This window comes from Columba livia, chromosome 18 (genome assembly GCF_036013475.1).
Source record: "Columba livia isolate bColLiv1 breed racing homer chromosome 18, bColLiv1.pat.W.v2, whole genome shotgun sequence".
Lineage (NCBI taxonomy): Eukaryota > Metazoa > Chordata > Aves > Columbiformes > Columbidae > Columba > Columba livia.
In genome coordinates, this window is record NC_088619.1 from 12,338,598 (window position 1) to 12,363,171 (window position 24,574).

General features: G+C 43.7%; 1 long non-coding RNA gene across 8 annotated transcripts in view; it reads left to right on the plus strand.

The window, feature by feature from the left end:
- Positions 1-24,574, plus strand: part of LOC110365819 (uncharacterized) — a 158,718-nt gene that overhangs the window by 40,290 nt on the left and 93,854 nt on the right. For all 8 annotated transcript variants that reach the window (XR_010467090.1, XR_010467097.1, XR_010467091.1 and 5 more), the window contains exon 2: positions 7,011-7,151. This is a non-coding gene — a long non-coding RNA (uncharacterized LOC110365819). The remainder of the gene's footprint in view (positions 1-7,010; positions 7,152-24,574) is intronic.

Below are 24,574 nucleotides of genomic sequence, written 5' to 3' on the forward strand. Positions count from 1 at the left end.
GTTTTGAAGATTGAAAAAAAACAAAGTAAAATGTTTCGCATCATCTGGGGGAAAATAATCCTTTTTACAAAATTGGAGGAAAGTAATTTAAAAATACAAGTTGGAGAATTTTATTTGATTTTATTTTTTTCAGCCAGAGCTCATTTGCAGATTGAAGTGATAATAAAGTAAATAAGGGAAATGATGAAATTGTTTTGGAAACAAGAGCCTACTTTTTGGCTCGCATCTGTGCAGTGTTACTAATAGGGATGCCTGGCATGACGAGGTCTCCTTGGAATCACCAGTAATGATGGGAAAATATCATTTTTTAAGTTGTGTCTTGTGTTCCTGTGCCCAAGTGCTCAGAATGGCCGCAGGTCCCAGAGAAACCTGAGAAACCTGGAGTTCGTGCTGTTCTTTAGCAGCACATTTGTTACATTTCCAAATGAGCAAACACACGTCTTGCTCTTCGCCGTAAAAGCGAAGTAAGGAGGAGTGTTTGTATCTGATTAGGGACCAAAGGCAAGAGAACTGGTGGTGGAAGGCGAAGGAAGGGGAGAAGCCTGGGCTGTGCCACATGCTCCATGATGCAGACAAGGCCATAGCGCAAAGTACTTTGCTTGTTTATTGAAAAAGAATCTGCAAATGTTCCGTTTTACTGTGACCATCCCTGCAGTGGCCACTCTTGGGTCTCTCTCTTGGGCAGCGTGACCATCTCTGCTAAGTTACAGAAGCCTTCAAGGAGCAGAAGTACAACAGTAGCTGAGAAGGCTTTGTGGGTTTTGTGCTCTTTGACGTGTTTGCTGGGTGCGTGTCCCAGGTTCTCCAACACCTTCTCAGTCAGTGGTTTCAGGTCTGAGGTTATAAAGCCTGCCAGAGGAGTTGTTTCCTTTAATAGATATATCTATTTACAACTACAAAATGGGTGAAGTGGGAGCAATTCCTGTCCATATTCCTCAGTGGGGCATTAGCAAGGGCACTTAACTTGAGCAAATGAGTTCCAAAAGCCCTCGTAGCACCTTGTAGGTGCTTTCAGGGACAACAGGCAGGTAGAGCCCGAGCTGCTGAGGAAGCTGCAGCGAGGCCGAGCTGTTCTGGGAGCTCAGCTTAACCAAAGCAGAGCTTAGCAAAACGATTGCACGACTCTGTGAAAGCTGAGGGATCCCAGCATGTGGGTCGTGGATCTGAAAGTTCTTGTATTGGCTCTGAGGCAGGAGTAGCTGATCTAATAATCATTATGTTCCATCTTGAGCTTACAGGAGGCTGACTCCTTCCAGCTTTTCTTTTTCTCCTTTTGGGATAATGAGGTGGATAAAAACCATGAATGTTCTGCAGCAGGATCCTTTCCTGACCCTCTCACATGCTGCTGAGTATGTCATCAGTTGCACTCAGAGTATTGAGTCCTTGCTGCCAGCACACGAGCAAAGGTTTCGGAAAGAGTTGAATTGGAAAAGAGGTGGGATCAGGCTCGCCCACATCATTTTCTTTTGTGCCAGTGCTAACAGACGTTTTGAGTTAAAGTAAGAAACAGCCAGGAAAAATGTGCAGATGCTTAATTCTCTGCAGGATTTATAATATTATACGGTAAGCGTTTGCACCCTATACAATAAAACCAAGTTGGCTTTACTACATATAAAAGAAAACAAAACAAAAAATCACAAGTTTGACAGCAATTAGGGTGAATAGACATTTATTTTATCCTTTTACTAGCAGGACCAATTGTGATTTTATGCTCTGAAAAAGCTCATTTTAAAGTTTTATGTCTGAAGCGGCCCTGCCAAATCTAGCTTAATATTGTTACATTAAATGGATGGTAAAATGTGTTCTTAAAACCCTCCATCCTGTAAAGGACCTGGAACCAGGGAACCACCGCTAATGAGAGGCAGGTCCTGAACCGCAGCCCTTGTGCCTGTTTGGGAGCCCAGGGGAGCTGTTGGCCGGTCCCTCCCAGGACGTGTCGTCCTCGCTTTGCAGGCGACAGACCGTCCAATCTCCTCTTGATTTCCAGCCCCCCAGACCACTGGCCAACCCACGGCCACAGCAGGAACCCCGACATTCCGGAACCCCGCTGGCTGCAGGAGATGTCAAAGAGATCTTGCACATCTTCACAAGCAGATCTCTCCCTTCCTACACCCCTGACCCTTCTTGCTCTCGGCTCTTCTGGCTTTAACCCTGAAGCCAGTGGTTAGAACCAGCTTCACAAAGGTTAGAGGAGTTCTGGTAACTTGTCTTATTTTCTTCGTGCACCTAAAAATTGTGTAATTTTGTAAAATGTCTCCAAGTATGTAGGAGCTTCAAGTATGCGCTGTTTTGATGACTCCTGTCCTTAATGGTCACCCTGCCCTCACAGCAGCCAATGCAACCAGGTGATTCAGCCCTCACAGCACCCCTGATTTACTTGAGCCTCCAAATATTTGCTTTATCCTCGTGAATGTTGACAAAACACACGAATATTGTGCACCAGCAGCTCTTGTTGGTATGCACACATGCACAAAGATAGTACAAGGAGCTGTGTAAAGAGTTGAACTGGGAAGGAAGTGTCATAATTATCCCTGTTCTAAGCATGAGAGACAGGACTGATTAAGTAACGGGGTTTACTCCAGATTAAATGCCCCTCCTTGTGCACAGAGCCTCTCAAACTGGTGAACCAGTTCTCCAGGTTTGTGTGGAGAGAACTGTGCTTTAAACAAACCGTGTTTAATACTGACTTGTGTCATAAACCTCTGGTCGGTTGTTTAGTGAAAGGTCTTAAATGTGCATTTAAATTCAACATTTATAACTTTTTATGTTAACAAATATTTTTAATGTTCCTATTGTGTTTATTGGAAGTTTAAGGCAGTCAGTAATGTGGATAGTACCCTAATTTCTTAGATGGAATTAAAACATGCTGTTAGAAAATTGGACTTCTTGCTTGCTTGATGTTGGTTACTCCAGGAGATAAATATTTTGCTGATGCCGTGCACTGGGTAGATTATTTCTTCCCCGACTGTTTCCTGGAGTGCGGGGTCAGCTTAATTCCCCCTCGCTGCTGGGTTTAAATAGCGCTTTTGCCCAGCAAGTAAATAGAATAATAGAATCATGGAATGGTTTGGGTTGAAGGACCTTCCCAGCTCCCCCAGTGCCCCCCCTGCCATGAGCAGGGACATCTTCACCAGCTCAGGTTGCTCAGAGCCCTGTCCAGCCTGGCCTGGGATGTCTGCAGGGATGGTTCATCCACCACATGCACATACATCTAAGTGCAGAGGTACCAACATGTGCCAAGGCAGAAAGATCCAGCCCTAAATAAACCTGAGAGCCTAGAACTGGGGTGTCCATCCTCTGGGCACTGAGTGCAGAGCTGAGGGTGAATGTGCTTCTGATTTAGGGCATCTTCAGTAGGTGCCTGAAGCTGAGTGGGATGAACCTGTGCCAGGTGTTGTTCTGTGCAGACTTGGTGTCACTGGGAGGGGAAGGTGCTTCAAGGAGAGCATTAATTTGGGAGGGGCCTAAAATAATTAAATAACATAATGTCACAGCGGTTTAGTTTATACAGGAGGAGAAACTCTGGCAACATGAGTCAGGCCCTCGTCTAAGAATGACTAATATTATAAACAAATGTTAAGATAGTGGCATTAAACTCACTTTTCTAACTGCAGTTCTTAAAGGTCATAAAACCAATTCAGTTTTCCAGTTTCAGCTTTTCCCATCTACTTTGCAGAATAGTAATCAGGTCATTGGGCCATTTCCCTTGGAGACTGACCAATACGTCTTCAGCTTTATTCTAAATATAGCAGTCCTTTTTTTAGCTTTGTTAGTTTTCCCACTTTTTTTCACTTCACTCCTTTAAAGCGAATTTAGTGCAGCAGAAGGGTGCCAGATCGACATCACTGGAAAATGCCGTTGCAGAGCTGCTGTTTGCCCGCAGCCCGTGTTTGTCACCCGCATACTGGCACTGCAAACTGATTTTTGCACCGCTCCACCAACGTGCCTTAACCTTGACCTGTGGAAACTAGACTAGTCTAAGTCTCCATGCCTTGCTGTCCAAACCCACCCTGCGTAGGCAGCCAGCAGGCTTACCAGATCCTCTCATCCAGGTTGCTTTGGAACTCAGCAGTCAGCTAAGATTTGACTTGCACTTTTAATGGCATCAGTAACGTCCTTCTTTGCAGTGAGATTCGGCTTGTCCATCTACATCTGTCTAAAGATGAGGCATCTAGTCCGAGCTGGTGTCTCTATAGTGACCTGAAGAGGGGAAGGGACCTGTGCTGAGAACCTTCATGTGAGGGAGGTGGCCCAGCTCCATCTCTAGCATGGCTTTTCTCTCTTCTGCTGCCTTTGAAACGGGCTAGAGAAACAGCTTAAACTAGACAGGTGTCTTACAGTTGGGTAGAGTTTAGTGAGTTGAATCCCACCCAAAGTGATCGGAGGGAAAATGACATATTGAATAGCCTCGTTCTTCTGCTGTGCCAGTTGCTGTATATTTTCTTAGGCCCCAGTCCTACAACTGGATTCCTGGAGACTCAGGCTTTGGCTGATCCCATTCACAGAGCAGAGCTTTATGTTGCAGAGCTTTACATTGCAGAGCTTTACATTGCCAGCCCTCCAGGGTGCTGTCTGCAGGCAGCTTTGTACAAGTGAAGGTCTTTTGATACCTTGACATCTACAGGTTTGCACAACACCCAAAACAATGGGGGAAACGTGGTCCTGTTGGGAGCCTCTGGTTATGATTGAAACATCAGTTTCTAAGTAAATAGTACTTGAATTTTAATAACTTTGCACTGCTGTTTATTGTGTCACCGAGAAGTATTATATATGGTGTAATCGCTACAATTTGCTCCTGTAATTGCAACTTCATGTTTTGCAAAATGCACGATGCTTTTCACTTCCAATCTGGGAAAAAAACTGCAGATTGACCCTGACATCTCCCAAATTTTCCTTTTTCCCCTGTGTGCTTTGATTTCTCTTGATGATTCTTGGCTCTCTGCTTCGGAAGCCGCAGGACTGTTTGCAGCCCACAGGGTGTGCGTATGAAAAGCCAGTGTAGCAAGATGTCCCCAAATATATTTCTACTCATGATGTTCCATAAATGATTCCAATATGTAGCAGCCACCCAGTCCAAGGAAATAAAACTCTCTTCATGCTCTAATGCTCTTTACGTTCCAAATTTTAGAGATGATACAGCTTAGTTTAAATGATACAGATGCTCCACAGTACAGTGGACTTGAGGTGCAATGTTATACGTTACACTTTCTCATACAGTTTAGCCTTTGTTGTTCAATCTAATGTATGTTCTGGCAGAGGGGAAGCTTGAAGAAGTGAGTTACCTGCTTGGCACAGTTGGTCTGTTGGCTCGCTGGGAAATTCAGGGCTTCAGGAAACACTTTCTCCTCATTTGTGAAGTGAATAGAAGATGAAGGTGCTCAGCAATAAGCAAACCTGCCAGTCTACCAGCATCAGTGGCCCAACCGCGAGGAGGGTCCCTGTGCAAATACACTTACGAAAATGTTACAGTTATGACTGGAGACACTTAACACAAGTTTGGCTTGAAAACGGAGACAAGAGACCAGCAGAATTCTGGTTGCTGGAGGACAGTTGTGTGCAGTGATTAGTTCAGTCTGACAGATAATTGCAACGCTAAAAGAAAAAATGCGGATCCCTATACAGTTTGCCTGCCCGTCTTTTTCTTCTCTCCGCTGGCTGCAGCTGCACTGACCTGAGCAGCAGCAATTTGCCGAAGGCAGCGGGAACTTCAGGTCCCTGCAAAGCCCATCTGGAACGGACCCGCCGTGCCATCAATCACCAAGTGTCCACGCAGAGATGTGGGTCTGACAGCAGCATCTGCAGCGCCTCTGCGCTCCATGTGCAAACAGGGAAAATACACGTTTGTCCCAAACATGCTGGCCGGGGAAACTGGCCTTAAGGATGCTCCTGTGGCATGTAATACATGGATTAATGCTGCCCTGAGCCCATTCCCCACTTTCCTGACACGCACAGAAACCGTGGTTAGCAGTGACTTCCCAACAAACAGTACAAACAAAACAACACACAGAAAATGTTTCTAACGTGGTTCTGTAACCTGAGAGAAGATGGAGAAAAGACTATTTTAAAGTATGTTTTCCAATTTATTGTCTCAAAGCAAACCCAGCTAGTGGGTTTGCCTTCAGATAGACAGATATTTGTCACTCTATTATTGTTTTACAGTGTCAGTTCCAGACACTTAAGTATTGTTGGAATGCAGTAGGGGGAAAAAAAAATCATGTTTTAAATCTCCGATGGGGTAATAAACTGCAGCCAGGAGCTAATTGTCCTGAAACTTGATCCTTTGCAATATGTTATTGCTGTAATGGGACTACCCAACTCTACTGCACTGGGGTTTGTTTCACCATTAGTTAGGTAGTACATACACATTCAAAAAAACCCCCAGATCACAGGTTTGCTCCCAGCTGTAGACTTAAGCACAATTCTCAAAGCGATCGATGCATTTTGTACATTAAGCTAGTAAGGGAGGGTATTAATCCTCATCAAGTTTAATGGCTCTCTGTGGATTTGCTTCCTACCAACTTTCTTCCACCCAAGAAGTCCTGAGAATGTTGCACCCCTCCAATCAGGAGAAAATGAATCATTACCCAGAGTCTGGAAGGCCAGAGGTGAATTGGAAGCCGCACTATGGAACACTCACACTACAGTATTATTATTTTCTTTTTACACTGGCATTAAATAATATTTGAGCTCAGGGTGGTCAGCCCAATGGGTGGTTTAACATGCTGAATGCAACCAAAGAAAGAGTATATCCATCATGTACGCAGTTCTTGTTCAACGATCTTTGTCTTGTTTCATTTTGTCCCAAACTAAGTATTAACCAACCACATCTTAAAATGCAAAGTCCGGCTTCTAAATGTTAACCCCCAGTTTGGATGGAATTTTGACTGGAAAATCTCTTGAAGATCCAAAAAAATGTGATGTTCTTTGTCAGTGTTTTTCTCATCTATGTTCTGGGTAAGGCTGATTTGGGGTCACATTTTCATGGAAATTCACTGCATTTTTATTTTCAGAGTTTTCCAGCTGCAGAGTTGAGTGTGAGAAGAGGTTCTTGTAAGACTTTCACCTAATGCTGGGCTCACAGAATCACAGAGGTTGGAAGGAACCCCCGAGCATCATTGAGGTCCCTGAGGACCACGACGCGTCCTTGGCAGGTGAGCAGCGCGGAACCCGCGGCTGTGGAGTTCGGTGGAGATGCGGTGGAGGGGGAGACAGAAATTCAGGTGCACCAGAAAGAAAAAAGGCTCAAAGTCCAAACACAGAACGAACTGGTTTGTCTCGGTTGCCGTCCGCTTTCTGATGGCGTCTTTATGTATGTGAGGTTTTTAAAATCACTCTTCCGGTTTGAAGAGTGGTGCGGTGATTCTTTTGAACCTCTTGAACCTGAGTCATGAACAGGGATCACTTGAATAGCTCAATAATTCTCCAGCAAATCTACTCAGATTCATAACAATCGCTCTGCCTGTGCTGTTTTATCATACCTGTGCTTCATATGCAGCAATCTTATTCTGAAAGTAGATACTGGATCTAACTTAGGTTTCGCAGAGTATCTCTTGATGTCGGTAGAAGAAGCTGCATCTGAAGTGAAGCTGGGAATGCTCTTTGTCAGTGTTGGTACTGATGGGGAAAAAATGCTTTTCTCCCTAAAGCTGAGATATTTATTATTGTTATATAAGACTCGGGTAACTGAGTAGCCCATTAACACCACGTTGCGATACAGGTAGTGAGAAAGACAGTTGCTTCTTTACACAAGTGAGGATCTGACAAGTAGACAAAATAATTGAAGAGGGTGTGATACTTAATCCGAATGTTAAGAGCTTGGCACTCGCGGGACCCAGGAGCGCGGGCAGCACGTGTGAAGTGGGGAAGCGCCTTACACAATCATTTGTCAGACCAGAGCTGCTCGTTGAACAACGGTCAGTGCCTCTTTCAAAGTAAATGCACTCCCTCCTGCCTAAAGAGGGCTGAGATGTACATGTATATACACCCATAAACTCCTATGGTTCAGACACAGCAATTAGAAACTAATTACATTAAAACACTTAATCCCAATACAGAGAGGGGTGGAAAAAACCCAAACTGTTGAAATTTGGAGTTGTTAATCCATCGTTCTAAGGAGCAATTGCCAAAGTGAAGGAACAGAAGCCAGACCAGCATGAGGAGGTTTTGCTGTTCCCCCTCTCTTTAACCATGGAAGTGCACATTTTGTCACGGGGGGTCTTTCTGTGATTCTGCTTATATTGAGCTTTCCAGGGGCATTTCAGAATGCAAGAGGTAAAAATTTATTCTCAACCCTCTCTGTACATCTTAGTTTAGTTCAACCAAGGCAGGAACTAAAGTTAAATTCAGCTTTGGTGTTAACTGATAAGAAAAACTCACACTAATAAAAAGGGGAGCCTTTCACTTTCAGATACTTCCAAAAGAGAGGCTGTAGTTTATATTAAAGTTGATTTAATTACTGTGTGTTGTATTTTAAGAGGCTGTGTGACACAGTCATCTCCCCTTTGCCGCGCAGCAATGTGCAATGCTGAGAACCATGAATTCCCCGAGCATGAAGCATCCCTGACCATTTAATTTCTCAATGAGTGACAGCCCAACAGCAACAGTAGGTGACTATTAGTGAGGCCAGAAAGCAAATGTGATTGTGTGTTAGCAGTCCTGCAGTACGGGCAGCAGCGGAACACTATAAATGTGCATTTTTCATGCTATAACCCACAGAGCCGCCATCTGAGTTATCGTGCGTGTATCTCCGTTATCTGCCATGTGTATAACAACAACTGGAGCAAACGCTCCTGCTGGTTTACCGTTCAGTTTTACATGTGTATGGTTGAAAGGGATGTAAAATTGCTTCTTCATGTTGTGATAGAACAACAGCTTTCTAACCAAATCAGGATTTTTTGTCAGTTCTGGGTAGAGCTGACTAAAATCACAAATTTCCATTCTATGAGAAATTGCCCTTGATAAAATCAAACTTGATTTTTCCTTCTGAGGTATGACATCGTACTATGCGGTAAAAGCTAATAGAAAGCAAAATGTTCTTGCTTCTAGAAATTGGAAACTCTGATAATTTTTGACCAAAGCCACCAGAATTGATACACACCTTCCAAACATCTGAATTTCACAGTAGAAATCCGTGGCGCCGGAAAAACGTCCATCGGCTCTGCATGAAAGATCATGTTGCGTTTGTGGAGGAAAAGCGAGGGGGAGGCCTTGGGGTGATTCACGTCCCTCCTGTTTCTCCCCTGACTTTGTGATGGGCCAAAATAAGCGTGAGGGTCGCGGTCCCGTGTGGGGCCGGGCGGTTTGGCAGGGCCCGCGGATTCCGCAGACACGAGGGGCACCCGCGGCCGGGCGACGTGGAGCCCACGCTCCGCTCTGCGAGAGAGCTTGATTGTTTTGGCCTCTTTCCTTTGCTCTAGGGTAAAATAGAGGCACCCTTCTTGGGATATTATTGGTGCGAAATCGTAAGTTACAGTTTTATTACCAGTTGCTGTGTGCATGTGTGAGGGAGGGAGAGGAGGAGGTGGCGGGTGTAGGAGAGTATAACCACTCTTTTGTAACTATGAATCCATTTTTTTTTTTTCTTCTTTGCAAAATGCAGGTTTAATTTTAAGGAGAGAATATACCAAATAGTGTCAAACATAGATTGTGACAATCATTTTTTTTTTTTAAGTCTGCTTTTCTTCAGACTTGTTGAACTGTTCAGTTTGCATTGCTGGAAAGTTAGAAATAGGCTGCATGGATTTATCCTCTCTTCTTCTAATGTCCACATTACATCCTACAAAATTTTCCATCCTGTGTTGCAGTTTTTACTTGCAGTGTCTTCAAACGCTACATAAAACCCACTGTTGATGGAGCAGCTGAACAATGCGACAATTTTGGTAACACAGGCAAAATCTGACTTATTAGAATTCCTTATGGACCTAGTGCTAAGGCTCTGCCATGGGCGTCTTTCCTGGTGGCACATCTGGACCGTTCTGTAGATGACAAAGATATTCAGAAATTTTAAAAACAACTCTACTTTTCGGGAAATGTTAGACCCAGCAATGTTAGACTGAGAAACTTCTCCACTGAAAACAGTGGTGAATTATTTTAACCCACCTCACATTGATCTAGAGCCTCCTTGTGTTCCGTGCAGAACATCTCTCTGCATCTGAACCCACCTCACATTGATCTGGAGCCTCCATGTGTTCCATGCAGAACATCTCTCTGCATTTCACAGATTTCAAGGATCCCCAGTCTGTGTTGTCAGTTCTATTCAATGTCTTGGTTTGCTTCCCAAAAAACACGCTGAGAAATTTGGATCTGGAATCAGGGTTGTTGGGGGAGATACTTTTCCCCCTATTCATTCCAGGATATTTTCACTGATTGTTTTGTGTAAAGTACAAATTTATTTACTTTTCCCAGTGTCAGAAGCCTCAGCTGAGATATTTATCATAACAACCATTTAAAAGATCTGCATATTGTTCAAGCATGTTTGGCAAGATAGGAGCTGACCTTAAGCAGCATGGGGCAGCAGGGATGGTCTGTTTTACTTTTGTATGTTCATGATCATCCAGTTGTCTTAATTCCACCAGAATAACGGTGTTTGGGAGCAAGAAGCAGGGGTGGCAAATGACCTCTGGCAGAGGCGACCTCGTGCTGATTTCCATCGCAGGGTGAATTCTTTGCGCTTTGAAGAGATATTCTATAAAATTGCTAAATTTAGCAAACATGAAAGCTACTTTGGTATTTTTTTTTTTAAACGATTGTTACAGTATTTTGTAACTTCTGTTCCCCTCTGGCTGGGATTCGAGAACCCTCTCCCTTCACCCCCTCCCCAACTCCTTGACAGCAATCGCTAGTTGTAAAATAATAGACCATCAGCCAGCAATAATTTGCAATCCAAACAGACTTGACGCTCTCTGACATTTATTGAAACCTCAGACCCTGTTCGCTGGTTTCAGTTTTCCTCCCTTTGCTCTGTTTTTACAGACAGACAAGTGCTTAGATTTGGGTTTAATAATGAGGAGAAATTTCTTCTTGGCCCAGCTTTGCTTGTGTTGGCTGCAGCGGGGCCTTGCAGCAGACGGGCGGTTGGAGTTAATTACGCTAAATGGTGAGAACATTATTTGACCCCACTGGTTCGGCACCAGATGTTGTACGTTGCCTCCGAGAAAGCAGCACAGACGTAACGCTTTCGGGGCTGGATGGGGAAGGGAACGCACTCGGAGGTTCGGCACTTTCTTTTGCGACATCAACTATCTCGGGATAAGCCCGTGACAAACAAAGCACTGTGCGTTATTAGGTACAGATGACAGCGTTCGGCTTTGGCCACTTGGGGCAAATTAGGGTATCACTGTATTTTTGGAATTGAATGCATCAAAAGCTCTCCCCCCAAAAAATCATTTTGCTAAATGTACAGTCAACATTCTGCCAGCACAAGGTATCGACTTTGGTAAATCCTTCCTGGAAAGTGAACTTTACATTTATGGGCCAGACATGATGGAATTCAATGTTTGAAAATGATTAAAGGATTTTGTTCTTTCGTAGTAACAACTGCATTTATCAAGGTGACAGACACGGTGGCCTTAGAAGGAGCTGAAATGTAACCGAGCTGCCGAGCTTACACTGGCTTGGGTCTGGGAATCCCTCTGGTCTTTAAGCGTTGGGGTTGGGGAATTACGTTGGTAGATATGGCAGGCAGGGAGTATAAAGTGTTTATTGACCCCAGTCTGTGTTAATAAAGCATTAGAAGTATTACCTGCTTGGGGATTGTCAGGGCAAAGCAAAGTTGTACTGACCCTCGTGGAAAACTGAAACTCCTCTTAGTCTTTGAATAAACTGTTTGGAGTGTGGAAACGACAACACTTCTGCAGACTTATATATTACAGGAAAGCAAGCTGAAAAGTGTTCTTACCACAAAATATGTGTTCCCATTGCCTTTATTTGCTTGCATGGTAGTGATAAGGTTTTTAACATGGACCTGTAGACAAATTTGAGTTATGTCTCCTTTTCCAGTGGATGACATGACTCACATGTTGTTGAACAGGAGCCCTCCATCCCCGCTCCATCTGGGCACAGGGACCTTCCAGTTACCTGTTGCTGGGGTCGTGTTCTCAACTGGAGCAACTGGTTCACCAAAGTCATCAGAATTCAGAATAACTTGATCATTTTAGTAGTCTGAGGTCTCTAGTATTTTTTTTAAACGTCACCATTTACTTGTAGCGTTATTTCAGGAGCCTAACCATAAGAAATTCTTGCTTCAGCCTTGCTATTCCTTCCTCCTTCTCCCACAGGGGGACTGCAGGGGATGTGCTCTGGAAGACCAGACTACATGATAAGGTGATTCAAGCACTATTACATCTAGATGAAACACTGTAAATTGAATCACTTAGAAGATTCTTTTAGAACTCTTTAATTTTCCTGTTTTGCGGGGAGTTTGGCTGCTTTTCAGCGCAGCAGAAAGGGACTGGGGATGTAACACAAAATCCAACACCGAGCGCTGCAATTTGACTGTTTCCATCCTTTCCTGATTCAGTGAGATATTCTCGGCCACCTTACTCTAACCAAGAAGTCCTGCCGATATGTTGTCTCATTTAAAACTTAAGAACAAGTCTTCTGGAATAAGCAGAGCTGTTCTATAATTACCGCAGTACAAGTCTGAACAGAACATCCTCTGGTTTTTGCTGTGCAAAAGCAAAACCCCCTCCACACAACCACGAGCTGCCTCCCGTGCTGGTGAACTTCATGTAAAGTACATCTTTGGGTGCTAAATAGGTAACTTTGGATGAACTGTACAATTTGCTGTATATATTGTATGCAAAATTGTATGCCTAACATCCACCTGAAGAGTCCTTTATGAAGCTTAACAGTCACGGTGATCGTTTCTTGGATGGAGAAGGACTGGTTTTGAGTCACTGGATTTGTCTAAGATTTAGATTCACTTGCAGACTGCAACATCATCTGTAATTTACTGTGAACCATAAGAGACATTAGCTGAAAATTTCAGGAGCAAGATTATGTTGAAAAAATTTATGACAGCATTTAGAAACATTAGACTTGAGACTGCATGCCAGAGCGTGACAAAATAGCAGGTAATAACAGCGCTCGTTAGAACTGTTTATTTAAATTGAACATTATCCTGTCAGGGATGTTTTCACTGCTGTATAGGTCTTATTTTCATCCAGATTAACTTCTACCAAATACAACACCCAGAGGTGTCTTCCTAGGAACTGCTTAGCATATGCATTCATTCCAATGTGCTCACAAAGTTTCATGTTTTTTTATGTTATTTTTGAATTCCAAGGGCAGTGCTACTTTCTATTCTTTTTTATTCACCTTCTCCATATTTAATTATCTTCATGTATCAAAATGCAGTTAGATTTTCAGGAGGATCTAAGTGATTCGGGCCCCAGCTTCACTATTGCTCAGCAAATTCTGGGCAATTGTTTGGGTTTTGCAAGTGTGGATGTGAGAAGTGCTGCACTTGAGTCTGGTCAAAATAATGTTAAAATCACATTCTATCTTTTATTTTATTTCAACAGATCAAACTGTTTCCTCATACATTAGTTATAAGAATTTGGAAAGATTCAGTCCTAGAATAGCTTTTAGGACTTGTTCAGAGGATATTCAGGGGTGCAGAAAATGGCTGTTTGGGAAGGCAGCACTGGAGGAGGCAACAGATGTTCCTGGAGGCTGTTCAACCTAAAGTATCTCCAGGTGAAAAAAGATGTTGTCTAAAACATGTTGGTAGAAAAGGGGCTATTGCACCCAGGTAAGAGAGGCTCCCTCATGTCCCACTACCTTTAATTTCCATTTGCACACCTCTGTGGCTGATGAAAAGCAGGAAAATGCTATTAACTCCAAGGGAGCCATTTTAATAGGGGCTTTAGTATTCACTTCACATGCTTCAACTCCACCTTTTCCTTACCCTCAAAGCTCCAGTAAAACATATTTTAGCCTATCAGGGTTAAAAGGCATCCTTCTGCCAGAAACCCATCAAATCCGTTTACTAATGACGTATATCCAAGACAATATAATGTTTTTGATTCATGTTTTTTGGAAGGCAATTTGAGTTGACTTCCCTGTAAATCTTGCCACATTATTAATCCCCGCTGAGCAGCTGGCAGACAGCTCACTGCTTTCGTTGGCCGATGGCACTGCTGTCGAGATAATGCCCAGCCCTGCCATTCTCATTAGGGCAATAAGCAATGCGAAAAACGCCTTTCAACAGCAGGTGAAATATCAGAACGGAGTCACCTGGTGGGGTCCCCAGGATCAATCACCAGCCGTGGCTGTGGTGACATTAATTCTTGGAGTTGTGGGGATGAAGCGTCCCCGTCGCTTCTCGCTGAAGGTACCAGACCTTTCCCAGGAATTTTGATTGTCCTGCAGAAATTCTCCTCCTGACAGACCTTGGTTTCCCCTTGGACCAACTTCGTGGTCACAACACAAAAACCACAGAAAGTGGGGAAGAACTTCTGAGTTACGAAACTGCGCACTGTTACACAGAAAACCCTCTCCCCAAATGTATTATTCAACCCCGTTCTTCTATCATGGAGCGACTTCCAGACTCTCCTATTACCAGACACATTCTGGTCTCTTTTTGATTGTGCTGGGTAAATAATGTATATGCTGGTTGTTTTTCATTACTTTTCTAGTTTGCTCTGGTTCGTGAGCTTTTCTCATTTGTTAATATTTGGTTCACAGTGTTTTAATAACCTCAAGATTCAAATACACAGAGGAGAATCTGGATTACTAGATGTGAGCATGAAGATAACTCGATGGACTTGGAGTTAAAGAAATTCAGAGGAATTGTCAAACTTTTTGACAGTAGGCAAACAGCCACCAACACAGTTTAACAGAAGCACTGCACTTCACGCCTTAAATCTTTAAACCATTCCTGCTTGTGTTTCTGAACGATATTAACTTGAAGCCACTGAGCTCAGTTATGTCGTTTTTAGGTAACAGAGAAGAATATTTTCCTTACTTCAGGAAACACAGGGTGTAATTCTGCAGCTGATGTTGCGGCGGTGTTCAGACTGGTTTTCCCTTTCTGGCTAAGCTCTGTGAAATTATATTGTATTTTAAATGGGAATTCTCAAGCACCTAAAAGAAACAAACCCATTGGGGTAGTTCTTCAGCTCCCCGGACAGTCCTGTCCGTGTGTCCTTCACCCGCTCCCCAGGATCCATTGACCGTCTTTGCTGAGCCAGCTCGCCAGCTGCGCTCGTTGTTGTGGTGGGTGACGTACATTTTAAACTCAACAGAATTAATGCTGTGGTCTCGGTGGGAAGCTCACCCCCAGCATTTTTGCTACGTTCTCATGTTGCAAACAGCAAAAAGAATGCAATGGATTTCATGCCGGAATGGTAACGGGCATCAGGCAGGGGTATTGTTTTCACTGAGGACAGTGAGGTACCTCCTGACATAAAGCAAATACTTGGAGATACTGTCACCTCATAAATTTGCAGTCTTCGGGGCATATGTGCTGATTTATAATAAATGGCTTTTCCTCCCCTTCCCCACTTGAACCCAAATTGTTGCTGACTTCTCAAAGGATGATGAGAAGTTGTGTCGTGTGATGTGGTGGCTCCGAGTGCTGGTGGGACAGCCCATGGTGGCCATGGCTCTGGTGGGACAGCCCATGGTGGCCACGGCTCTGGTGGGACAGCCCATGGTGGCCAGGGCTCTGGTGGATCAATGTGTCCCACTGTCCGGGCTGGCAAGCTCTGAAACGGGGGATGAGAAGCGCACATGAAAAGGAAATATTGGCTTTATGGTGCTGCTTTAGTCCAGAGCTGTGCAGTGGAAAATACCACACCAGCAAAGTCACATTGTGGTTTTTCTTTCTGGCTAAAACAAATCTTTGGTTTCTGCTGTATCTTGCCGAAGGAGAAGGGGGAAGCATCTGTGTTATTGCTTGTTAAACAACTCGAGTGTGCCCGGCCAAGCCACATGAGCAAATTTTAAACAGGGGAGAAGGTTCACAAAGATATTCAGGCTCCAAACTTGGGCTCCGCATCGTGTGGCAGCGTCTGTTCCACCTCCTGTCCCACACCCCGACTCTCCGTCACCTGCCGGCAAAACCACCAACTGGGTCCTGATTCTACTGCAAATATCAAGGTGCCATTCACCCTATTGATATTTATGCACCAACTCTCTTCATACCATCTCCACATAGCAGTGTGTACCCATGTGTTGTCTTCCCAGTCTGGATAAGAAGAGAATTCATGTGTTGTCCGTAAAACAGGGGCATTTGTCTATGTATTGATTTTTTAATTTATTGTTAGCCAGCCTTGAAGCCAAGGGGTAGAACAAGTGGTGTGTGAACGCATCGTGTAAAGCAGGGTGGAAAAGATTATGTTCCCTTTAAAAACCAAAAGCCAACTGTAAACGTTTTGATAACTGATATAACTGAAATTGAATAAATTTGCAAAATAGCAAAAACCTGCTAGAAAGCAGCTTTGACCTGCAGTCTGGCATTTTATGCTGGGCACTGCTCAGGAATCATAGTACCTAAAGCAGCGTTTTCAAGCTGCCCACTATGAATTTAAGTGAAACTTTTACAGAAAGAACTTCAATATAAACCGCTAAAAAACTGTCCTCCCGTAGCCTTATTTAAGGCAATAAAGGCTCAAAATACGGGAGGTTCAAATGTGCTGTTTTCAGGGATAGCTCAGTCACATCGGTGGGCAGATGTTTCCAAAGTGACCGTGTACGGGATTCTTGTCTCGCAGGGTGATTCTGAGCAGCACAGTGAGGATGGGACTCTTGGGGCATTTTCAGCAAGTCATGGGAACCTTCAGCTTGTTCTCTGTCTGTAGGAGCAGAGTCCGATGGTCCGTACGCTCCTCCACAGCAGATGTGGTTTCATCTGGTCGTAGCCACCGCTGGGACCAGCCCTTCGCAAGTGAAGAAGTGGCCAACTGGCTAAAAAGGTTTATAAGAAAGTCTCTTGGCTCCTCTTTTAATTAATCAATATTGCAGCAGGCAGAAAAATTACTTGGAATAAAATTGCCCGGTTTTCATCTGGTTTGTTTTCATCTCTTTTCCCCAAAAGATGTCCGCTAGCCAAAACACACCACTTGTTCATATTAATTGGTTAGAACTTCTGTGTATCTAGATTTCTCAATACTGAGCATCTCTTTCTACCTATTATTTTATGCTGCTGAAATTCAAGCAGAAGAAAGGGGTTAGAATTAATTTATAGTCTTTGGCTGGGAGGATTAGCCACAGATGTGGGATTATTATTGTACTGTATTTGGGGATGTGTGGGGACTGGGTAACAGTGATAGTGATAACAAACAGACCTGTTTAGAAGATGAATTAACAGCGCTCCATGTTTTCTGTGTAAAACCAGTCCTCTTAAAAAGTCGCTTGGTTGGACACTAACAAACCAAACCAGAGTTTTGAGAATCTCTGCTCAGTTAAAAAACCTCTTGCCCTGTATGTACAAATGATCTTTTCTACAAGCTAATTCCTTTGGTGGTATAAATTGGCCTAATTAGCAGGGAGGCTTGCCACAATTAAGGACATGGCCTGTGTGTTATTAAATTGCTCTTCTGCCCACTGTAATTACCACTGGCCTTGGCCACGTAACCTCGTCCAACACCTGGGCATAATCCATAGCACCGTGACCTCAGAGGTTGTTTTTCTGTTGAATGAGTTCAATTAGTTTTGCATTTAGCTCTGGTAGTGGTTTGCCATTGTTACAACAAGTAGGGATTAAAAGGAAAGCAAAAAAGTCCAATGTAGACAAGGCTAAAGTGAATAACATCAGAAGCCTGATCATTTGTCACCTATGGTCACTCGAAACCATTATTTCTTTTACACACTGTAATTTCAGATAGACTTGTGTAAACAGTGTAAAGATTTATTTTCTCAAAATATCAGAACCACTTAGCCTGAGTCACAAGCTAGATTTCAGGCAGATAATTTTCTTCTAATAGATTTTTGGGTTAACAAGATAAAAATTAACATGAAAATGATTATGTGCTGACTGAAGGAAACCTGGTTTTATTTTGTTCCCTATTTGTTTTACAAGGGAAGTCTTCAAATATCTTGCAGGGGCAAAAATATTTAAAGTGTTTGCACATGTTTCCCATTTCCATTTTATAAGATTCATTCACAGTCAGCCAAATGTATCTCTCCTTTTCTCTCATTTTTCTTTTCTTTTGATACACTTCTTAATTAGTCTTAAAGGCTCCAAAGGTACTTTTTTCTGTCTGTCTTTTCATTCCAGATGTAGAGAGTGGCGAGCAATGCTCACAGTTAAGTCATCGGGCTGTAAAACCGATGCTGGATGCTCCTCAAAGGACTGTTGGGGTGTCCTATGATTTGCTCTTTCTACTCGGTATAAAGGAGCGAAGTGGAGATCTAAGGCCCGTGCGTCATTGTGAACTGAAGTGACTGCACTTGGGTAATGTAGGTTTGGCTTTCGCTGCCAAATTCTGGCCCCTGTGAAGGTTTTGCCACAGGGATCAGCGTGTAGCTCCGTGTTCAAAGGGCTGCAGCCTGAGATGAATGCGCTCGTCGCGACGGTGGGTGCAGGGAGGACGAGGTTTGGGTTCTTCTCCATAGACAGACTCTGCTGGGTCTCTCTTAGGTGATGAGCAGGAGGACGGGCTCTTCCACAGCCCGTTTCTGTCCCCAGAGGAGCTGTGTCCGGGTCACTGGGCCACCAGGGCCAGCAGGAGGTTAGAGATGCTCTGCAAAGCCGCACAGGGCACGTCTCAGCGGGGCCGTTTGCACTCAAGGGCCAGTCTTTAAAAATACTTAAGCACACGTTTTTTTAGGACTTGGGTAATTTTTTCTCTTTTAAAAACCTGAGCCAAAATGGGGACAGAGAGGGATGATACAGCAGAGACTGGGGAAGGAACGACCATCCTTGGGCTGTCCACCCTGGCCGGCCGCCGGGAACTTTGTAACCACCGGTGCTCCCGATAGCAGATGCAAGGCCAAGGTCTGTTCGCTGGTGAGTGTGTCTGCAGCAGGGCTATCAGCACAAAACCGAACAATTTTAAGGAGAATCTTATCATGCTGATTAAAGTTGCTTTGCATTTTGCAAGGTGATCTTTTTTTCCCATCGCCCGAGTTTCAGCACCACAGTGAATTCTCTCCTCCCGTTTTAGCAGTGCAGAGAAAAGAAGGATTGAAATGCGTCAGGGACTGATTAGTCCGTTCCACCTTCTCCCCTTCGCTCAGCGTTATGGTAGCCTCAGAAATCCCTCAAACCACAATCCATTTAATCCCAGATTAAGTTAGCGTCATTTAAGGCTGGTGAATAAATCTTGGTTGATGTTGATGTAAATGAAATAGATATAACTAGTGCTTCACCGGAACAATGCAAATTTATAGACTCATCACAAAAAAAAAGGAAAGATACTGAGTTAGTCCCAACTAGAGAAAGAATTAAAAAAAAAAAAAAAAGATAAAAATAAAGTGCAGCTGTTTGCAGGAGATCTCTGATGTATTAAGACTTGGGCTGTAAAGTTGCCCCTCTCCTGCTGCTGCAAATCAGCAGATCTCTCTTAAAAGTGGCAGCATTTCAGCAATTTCTGTCCAGAGCAAGGGCAGAAGCCTGAAACCTTGCCTGCCTTGATTCTAGCTCATGATTCGCACAAAGTAGTTCAACTAAAGTTCTGTTTGGGTCAATTCGGAAGAGAAATGGGGCTCCGTGTCCCTCACAGCGGAATGGATTTGAGCTTATACCTACGGTTGTTTGCGTTAAAGAGCAGGAAAGAGCACATGGGCATCCTTGGGGTTCCACATAGCAAAACATTTCAGTGACTGGTAGCCAAGTGTCACAGCCTCACCAGCCCAGCACTCAAGAACCACATTCCTTGGTTCGAACCAGTTTCTCCTTGTCCAGTTTGGAGTCCATCCTACCGACTCCACAACAACCTCCAGACGCATCACCTGAGTCTTTCCTCTCCTCCTTTCTTCTCTTGGAACGTTCTCAGCAGTCGCTGCAGAGGTTTTACTAAACATGTCAGATTAAAGGTATAACCAGACGAATAAATGCAGTCCATCTGAGGGCATGTTTCCTCTCACACGTTCGGTGGCTGTCAGCATTTTGAATGGGATTCAGAAACATGTCCTTGAAGCTGGCTGGAATGTAGCTTAATGTATCAGGGGCAGCATTAGGGAAAGGAGAAAAAAGGATGGGGGAAGCTTTCATGGAAACGTACCCCCCCCGCCTTGTCTCTCTAATACTGCATTTGCTGCAAAGCAGAAATAAACAGTCTGTATTAGCAAGGCGAATGGAAACCTCCGGCCGTCTCGCTGCCTGTGGGCTCCGAGGAGCAGTTTGCCTTGTACCCTCTCTATCCTGGGGTTTTTTCACACTCTTTTCAAAGCTTATTCTCTTTTTTATCAACAATTTATTTATAGCGAGAGGTGGTTCCTCTCACGCACTCGTATCTGCCAGATAGGACACAGCTAGTCTATTAATATTCCTGTTTTAGAGGGAAACTGAGGCACGGGGTTACAAAGCTGTTGAGCAAACGGCTGCTCTCGACACCCAGGGGGGTCCCAGAAGGGAGCTGAGCACAACCCATCGCCAGAAAACAACCACAGAATGAGCAGCATTTCACCTCCCAGACTGCGCGTTATCATCACTATGGAAAATCGGTAATTTCACAAGAGGAGGATCTTTCAAACATCGGCTTAAACATGCAAATATTTACCTGCGCAGCATGCAAATATTTATTTGGTGCTTTTATTTATTTTTTTTTAACTTAAAATGTCCACTTGTTTGTTTACCCTCAAGGCTTTAATTCAAGGAAAACAGTTAATTTCAAAGCCTTTTTAAGGGCTTTTTTAATTCTAGAGCTGGACGCTTGATAGTTACATTGCACCGTCCTTCTCTGAAAGCCAGCTGGGTTCAGGTGGGTAACACTAGAAGTTGACTCAGAGAAGCTCAAATAAATGAGCTATATGGGATGCTTAATGACTTCTGTATTTATCTCATTTCATCCACATGCACTTGTAGGAAGACAAAGTGTTGTGTTACAGTGAAAGAAAAACCATCCGGGCTCCTGTGCATTGTAGGGTACTTAAAATATCCCCTTAAAATGTAGATTTTGACTTTCTGCCCAGCGTTGCCTTGAAAGTTTTGCCATTAAAACCTAATTGCTAAGTAAATGTTCGCTCACTATTTCTCAATGGAGGACAGAGGGAAAGTGGTTCAGTGCTTAGTTTTAGTATCATTTTTGCTCCTGGTAATCTGTTCCTTTTATTTTTTATGTCACATTCTTTCGGTTGTAAGCTACTAATCTTCCATCTTGGAATGGGCTGCACTTCTTTGGAACCAAGGGGGGAAGGTAAAATGTGTGAGCTTTCCAAGAGTTATTTACCATTTCCTAACCAAAAGATGGATTTCCCTTCTCTAGGGTTGCTGGCACCATCTTTTTTCCCTAAATATTCCTGACATGTCACAAATCACCGATGGTTACTGACTTGGAAACGCTCTTTGTGCCTCTCCTGAGCAGACTGGGAACCTGGTGGCTCAAATCCAGAAATGAATCCAACACTGGGGTATAAGAAACACTCCATGCTCAGGGATTTTCTCTTATTTTAGAAGATGCATGGGATTAATTAAGCTTTAATATGATAGTCGTGTTCTGTGACCATGCAGACTCCATACCTGCTGACATCTCCCTGCCAGGGCTGGGGGACAGACCTTGTCCCACCACAAGAGGCTTCTCCCACCTGAGAGATGAGAAGCAAAGGCTTGCTTTGTAAAAACAATGGATAAAGAGGCTTTAATTCCATTTCTTGGTTTACCTGGGAAAGGAGCCTGCATCTCCTATGTCTTGCACAGTTCAAGTAGCCGTGATTTGTAAGCACCGAGTCATCAGTTAAAACTAATAATAACAATGAAGCTCTATTATATTTCTAAGTAGATGCTTATCTACATGAAATGCCTAGTACTCCAAAGCTGCAAGATTTATTATTTGCTATTTATTTGATCTTACAGATAATTGTTTAATTAAAGCAATTAGCAGCTGCTTTCAAACCCCCAAATGGTTACTAAGGTAACACCCAGCGAGCAGCCGATCCAACCACGGTCCCGTTGCATAAAGCTCATTCTGCGCCGTTCGTGGCATCCATGTAACTATTGTCGCTGCAATTACAGTCTGATCTGAGTCTGGCAGGAGGTGGGAAACGGGTTTTAAAGGGGAAGACTTAAATATGTAAAACTGTTTCTGGCGTTTGCCAATAGATTCTACCTCTGAGTGACGTTTTGGCTTTTTTTCTGAGATGAATTCTTCATGGCTGTTGTAAATCCATCTGAGTTATTTCATGCTTCTCTTGAGAAAGTACTAATATATATATGCACATATATATATATTTATATATAGTTAGGCCAGAACCAAGACATAATGCTTTGAAAGGACGTTCTGTGATGGAAACCTGTGTTGAGTATCCAGTGGGGATTACAGAAAAATGGCTTAGTCAGTTGGAAAACTTGTCAGCCAGAATGTAAATAAGCAGAGGGTCCGTATCCACAGTCCTGGAGGGGGAAAAGGAAATTGAATTCATTTATGGCTTCATCTTGAACCCTCCCACAGCACAGGAAGCTGTTGGCCGTGTAAAACCTATAAATAGCCTCCAACTTCAGGTTCCCTCTCAGACAGAGAGCAAAATAAAATAAAATAGAAGTGCTCCCCGGGGAAAAACATGATATTTGCTTCATGTTTGAGTTGTCAGTTTTGACAGAAATGATACGAGCTAATTAAATTTTTGTTAATTTATTTTGTCTGATTCAGCGACTGCCTGTCACGCGAGTCACTCGCTAAGGCAAACGTTTCATTGCCATCGACTCTTCTGAAGCACCATTAAGTCAACACAGGCCAAGTGGACTTGTCTAAGGCAAATAAATAGGAAGAACATTCAAATTTGCTTCTCCCTCAGTGCTTCAGTTTCGTGCGTCTGCTCCAAAGGGAACCAAACTTATTCCCCCTCCAAATCTCTAGTACGGGACAATGGCTGCTCTCCTGGTCAGCCCATTACAGTAGAGTAAAATGGGAAGATGCAGCTGGTAAAGGACAAAAACCAAATTCCATTCTGGAGCTGCCCTGGCACTTGGGTTAAGCCAGGAATCACTGAACAGTCGTTACTCTGGTTGGATTTTTCCCAAGCTGCGAACCATTTTGAGATGCAAGAGTGGTCTCATCTCACATTGGGAGAAAACTGAGATTTGTGGAGTGGGTTATCACGAAATAAGTGCAGGAAAAGACTGCAACACCCAATAGTTTGGGAACGGGACAGCAACCCCTCGACTGTATGATATTTGCTTTTAGCCCAGCAGGCACAAGAGTGCTGCAGGCACCGACCTGGGACACTCCCTTACTTCTGTCTGACTTAAATAGCTATTATTTGGGTCAAGCAGAGTCCCATTTCATTTCTATTTAGATTTTTAGCTTCTCAGATGCCTTTTACAGCGCTGTGCACACTGACTGGTCACAGGAAACTTTGATTTTTGTTCAAACCAACATTACTTGACTACTTTGATAAAATTAATATTAAAGGATCGCTCTATTTTTGACCTGTGACATGAAGATCATGGACCCAACATGTTCAGCACGACTGACCCAGAACATCCCCTCTGCCTCAGTGTTAGAATGATGAAGGAGGCGAAGGTGGGTGGCAAAGGGCAGCTCAGATCTCACTTTCCTGTTCTCCCATGAGAAAACCCCTCTGTGTTCCACAGGGAGATCCATTGGGTCAAGTGGTTGCCCGTGTATTTCGGGATATTCAGCTGTGTCTGTGTGATTCCCGTGCGCTGGGAGCGGTACCTGCTCCAACACGCTGCATCCTCTGCATTCTCCTGGAGCTCTGTAAGGGCAAAGCCAGCTCCAAAAAAAGCACCGTGAAGTCTGATTGTTCCGAGATAATCAGTTGAGGAAACAGGTAAAAGACAAACCCCGGAGGTATTTATTCTTTTCTTTTTCTTTTAACCTGTCATCTGTAAGGGGTATGCACTTTGCAGGCCTTTCACAGTTCAGAACGCTTTTAATAAACGTACACAAGAGGCAAAGTGTGGATGGGTTTGAAGCCGGAGGAGATCAGATTAGACAATGAGATAAGCAATTAGCAGAACCGTTCAAAGTACCAGCTGAAAGAAGAAAACCGTGTCTCCATCACACAGGTGCAGACACCAGTGTAACCTACAGATGTTCCCTTGCTCACGTTCAGTCTGTTTACACAAACACTCGTTCCAGCAGGGCTTTGCTTTGTGTTATCTTGTGTAATGGGTAATTTCTGCATTAAGGGATCTGCAGGTTTAAATTAACGCTCTGATTCTTTTTGGCATTAAAATCCCAATGTACGTGACTTCACACTCAGAAAGCACTGGCGGTTCCAAGCCCGTTTTTGTGGAGCAGGAATGTACCCGGAGCACATTCTGCACATCGGCCTGTGGTGCTACAGCTGAGGGCACAAAAACGCCAGAGCTGGTTGAGCCACGTCAGGGAATGATGGTTTTGAGAGAAGCTCCGCAAGCTGAACCAGGAGCAGTGTTGTTAACAACGCTCAAGCGTGCACACAGCAATTACCCATCAATGCAAAGCTTTCTCACATTTCATAA